The sequence below is a fragment of the Brachycentrus maculatus genome, unplaced genomic scaffold (assembly GCF_059751285.1).
Source record: "Brachycentrus maculatus isolate JH-2025_06_01 unplaced genomic scaffold, ASM5975128v1 h1tg000119l, whole genome shotgun sequence".
NCBI classification, from domain to species: domain Eukaryota; kingdom Metazoa; phylum Arthropoda; class Insecta; order Trichoptera; family Brachycentridae; genus Brachycentrus; species Brachycentrus maculatus.
In genome coordinates, this window is record NW_028280872.1 from 3,182,102 (window position 1) to 3,186,979 (window position 4,878).

General features: G+C 33.8%; 1 non-coding gene across 1 annotated transcript; it reads right to left on the reverse strand.

Moving 5' to 3' along the window:
- LOC148309679 (U2 spliceosomal RNA) lies at positions 1 to 193 on the reverse strand. The gene has a single exon (XR_015837507.1). It is a non-coding gene; the product is annotated as a U2 spliceosomal RNA (small nuclear RNA).
- Between the last annotated feature and the right edge of the window lie 4,685 nt (positions 194 to 4,878).

A 4,878-nucleotide genomic window follows, 5' to 3' on the forward strand; every position in this document is an offset into this window, starting at 1 on the left:
TTAAGATGGGCCGATCCCGGCGGCACTGCAATGCCGGGCCAACCCGCGACAGGAGTGGAGCAAGCCCCGAACATCCCGTCACATTCCAAAAATCAGTTTAATATACTGGTCCCGCATTGCGGGAACTATCAGATATTAAGCTGATAAGAACAGATACTACACTTTGATCTTAGCCAACAGGCCGAGAAGCGATACCTGAAACGTGCGAAGCCAGACTACTTATAAGACTCGCAGAGCTCACTCGCAAGCGTGCTGGGAACGATAGTAGCGCCATCTACATTTTTAAGGCCGAAGTTCAAACTAACTTGTTTGTATGCGAGATTTTTACTTAAATGTTTTTGTATTGAACGTTTTATTTTATTGATCTATTTATTTTTGATCAAATACTTTTACTATTCACTATTTGCACTACTTCTTTATCCATTTATTATTATTATAATTAAAAATATTTTATCATAATGGTGTTGTTACCTTATTTTCGACACTGATATGATACTACCGGCAAGAAATGTTCCTTTTGGTGGCATAGACATGCGGAAAGAATGAATAACGAGAAAATTACTAAATAAGTATATTTGGCAAATTTGAATATGACATCAGTACGAGGACAGTCAAAAGAGACTTGACACGATCAGATCAATCATAACCTAAAATCTGGTGGTATCAAAAGTCTGCGTAATCGGAGGGCATGGCCTTCTGCCTACCCCTGCCTACCCCTACCCGGCGTGATGGTAGTAATATATTTTTAGAATTGTACATCTACACTTGGACTATATCGTCTACCTGGTTTTTCTTTTGTTTGTCTGCCTCGCATCAAATTCTTGCACCTGGCCTCGCTTTCCCTAAAAAAACAGCCCATGAAGCCAATTTAGGGTGAAATGAATACAAATAGTGATAGGGAGAATAAAATACTAAAATCATGTTAGGGATAATCACGATTTATTTCTGTAGCATTCGTGAATACTTTATTAGAAAAACTTTATCATATCATGTAATATACCAAAATGTCCAATCATACCTGCACAGAAATAGCCCCAGTTGTACTTCGAGGAATGTTAAAACCCTAGATTATAGAAGACACTAAATTCAAGAAGTCTATCCAGTGTGCATAGCAAAATTTTCATCACTTGAAGTTTTTGAACACTTCAAGATAATGCATAGTCACATGGTGGAAATTTTTCCGCCTGCACGAAAATGATTCATCATACCTGCACAGATAAGACACTAAATCCAGGATTTCTACTAAGTTTGCACCGCAAAAAAATCCATAACATTATGTTTTTCCTTTCTTCCTCTAGATGTATTTCGAGGAAAATCCACGGCGATTGCCTAGCTCACTATATGATCAGGTTCTATGACTTCTATGTGCGTCTTATGGTTCGTAAAATACGGTTTCATTAAAATGCTAATAAAAGGTTTGTGTATGTGTGTTTTTTATAGAAGTTATTGATCCTTTGTTTTCTCATCTCCATGTCATGGGGTTGGGATGAGCATTCGGAGTACATCCACTACAAGGATGAAGGAGCACCTCTAGGTCCTGATGGTAAGGTAGTGGATACCCCAGAAGTGGCCATAGCCAAGGAGAAGCATTACCAAGTACTGCACCAAGCCTACCACGAAGCAGAAGATCGTCTTTATCTCCAGCATAGCCATTCGGAGAACAACCACCAAGATGAACATCAGCATGACCAGGTGTATTACAGAACTCACGAGGACGCCTTTGATAGTCGTACGTATTTTTTTTTTGTTTTTGATGGAAGCTGCATTTATCATTTACCTTCCTCATGAACAAGGATTTTAGATCAATTGGTGGATATTGGTTACATCTAGTTAAATAACACTTTTTTATTTCTTCTGTGTTGGGAAAAGGAGGGATAATCTAGTGTGAGCCAAAAAGGAACTTCTCAAAATTTGCTCCTTTGCTGGTAGGAAACCAAGTAAAACTCCCCAGGAGAAGCTGGACTGTTGACTGTCGTCAACAGGGCATCCGTACCATTAGAAGAGGGTTCGGCATTTTGTATCCTAGTTTGGTTCATAGTACCAATGCCCTTCAGTGTTTTTAATATGATAGCCTACGTTTCGCTTCCATATAACAGTATGCTCTAAACTAGACTTGTTATCATTTCGTTTTGACATTTAGGTCTTTTATCTTGATTTTTTTTAAATTTGAAAATGATTATTTTGGAGACTGTTTTTGATTCTAATACCATAATGAATACTGAGTTTTCAAAAGAAGTTTACAATGAAATTTTAATAGAATTTTTTACTTCATCATACCTAAATGCGTTTTCATTCTTCGAGTACCCTAATATTGTATTGACTTTTTGACAACCTTTTACATTTTTCCGTCGATTCCTGTTTATCAATTTTCTGCATACAATAGATAGACCTGTCTTTGAAATTCATTTTAATAATGACACAACATCAAAAAAATAACTTACGCACTTTGTAAATGACCTACATATTATATTAAAAATATATATTTCTCTTTAAAAAAAATCTATAAATAGGATAATATTTGCAGATATAAATAATATTCCTTTTTTATTTCCAGCCATCGGAGAGGACATAATAAGGATCCACAGAAAATAACTATCGCAGTATGAGTTAGGATATTTTGTTGTTCATCACGATGAAGTCATAAATCAATAATGCACCACATTGCATATATCGCTCACTCTTTTCAACAACGTCATATATAAAAAATCGTTAATTTTCAGTCGTGCATGATTTCGGAATGCCCAGAAAATGTACTTTATCCCAGCAAAAGCGGCATATTTTAACTTAATATTTACCCGCTACAGGGCAGAAAGTGTTGTTTTTGCATTTTGAAGAAAAGATATTGTTTAATTATTTTTTAAAAAATATATTAAATATTTTTCAAATGCAGAAAAAACGTTCAGGTTTTACCTAAAAAGATCTGTTGCACAGTAAAAAGTTCAATAAGTGGCTTGATATTTATTTTTTATACATTTTATTATATTTTTTAACTTTTAAAATGATCTCCTGAAAAATCAAGTTTTTTTATGTATGACGTTGTTGGAAGGAGTGGGCGATATCAGTAAGTATATCAAAATTCATAATCTTGAAAAAACAGCTAGTAAAACAGTTTAAAACAATTAAATAAAACACCATATTGAAGTTGTTTAGGATAGTAATACATATTTGTAATCTTGAAACAACAGCTATTAAACATCTGGATATTAAATAATGCACCATATTATAGTTGTAAAGGATATCATAAGTCGTTATCCTGAAGTATCAGCCGTTAAAACAGTTGGATGTTAAATTTGATGTAATGTGATCTAATGAAAAAAATGTCTCTTAAGGTCTAAAAATGGTTTCTTTGTGATTTTTTTGATTCAGAATAAACTATGAGCATGTTTTATTTTTTCTCTAATTTGTATAATCATAAAATTTACATAAAAATAACAATTTCTGTTTTTATTTACATTATTTCCGGATGCGTAGAATTTTGACAAAACACAATTTGTGTAAAGTCTTTTTTTTATATTTTGCAATATTTATTTTGTTGCATACTAAATATTCCATTGAGACCTAAAGGGTATAAACTGCACTTAGCGTGCAGTACAGTAAATGCAATATATATCTTTTAATAATAAATACCTTCAACACTTTTTTTTTCAATATAGTTTTGTAGATGGGAAAATGTTTTAAGAGCGATTATACAAAAATTAAAAATACATTTAAAATTAACTTGATTTATTTGAATTACAAAGATTTATACAAAGTTTTATTGCGTTTATATAAGCATGCATTATTATATAACGTGCACGATAAAAATGTGTAAATAATTATACGAAAGAGATTGAAAAAGTAAGACTCGTATAACGTATTTATAATGATATTTATACAGAATATGGAGGTAGAGTATGCATATATATATAGATGACAAGAAGAAATGAATAAACCATAAATAGATATGTTAAAATATAGATCATTATTCAAAGGGAAAATGGTTATATTGAATAGCATGCATTGAATAGAGATTGCTAAAAAGTTAAGAAAGATGAAAAAGCAAAATATAAAAGAAGAAATTGACCAATTATAAAATAAAACATAAACATACGTTTGTACAGGCTTGTTAATTAAAGAGAGCATGCATATTTATCATAGTTCAAAGATAAAAATATCAAAAAAATTGTATTAACTTCTCTTCTTATTGTCTCTGTAAGTATTTTCTTAAATTAATTTTAGAACATACCGATATTTTTACCCTCAAAGTACTTTTAAAGCATTTACATAAATCAAAGGGTTCTAGATGACATTTTTGCTGAGACAACAAGTACTTTGAACGAGAAAGGTCAAGAACTACAGAAGTTTATTTATCTAGACTCTGATATTATAGGCGCTGATATATGATATGACAAATACACGAAGGTAGAACACCTGCTTGATACTGAATTTAAGAGCCAAGAGAGAGATATTAATTCCTGAACACCTGCTTGTATAAAGATTTATACGAATGTGAAATTAAATAGAATTAATATATAAAAGAAAAATGTTATTTAATAGGCACCATGACCATAACCATAGCCGTGGTGTCCATGTCCATGGGAAGCAGCTGCAAGAGCCGCTAAATGCTGAGCTTTGGCATGTGCCACTTCAGGAGTGTCTTTGACGAACTTTCCGTCATGTGTGAGCTCAATATGAGCGGCAGGTCCGTGGTATTTTCCGTGGTGTTCATAACCATGCCCATAGCCGCCTCCGTGCCCACCACCGACAGCTGGCGAATACCCTCCGTGAGCTGTGCCGTGGTAAGCGTTCAGGTGCGCTGCTCTAGCGTGGGCAACTTCTGGGGTTTCTACCACCCTTCCGTCGTGGCCTAGAGGAGCCGGGCCGTACTTGTGAAGACCG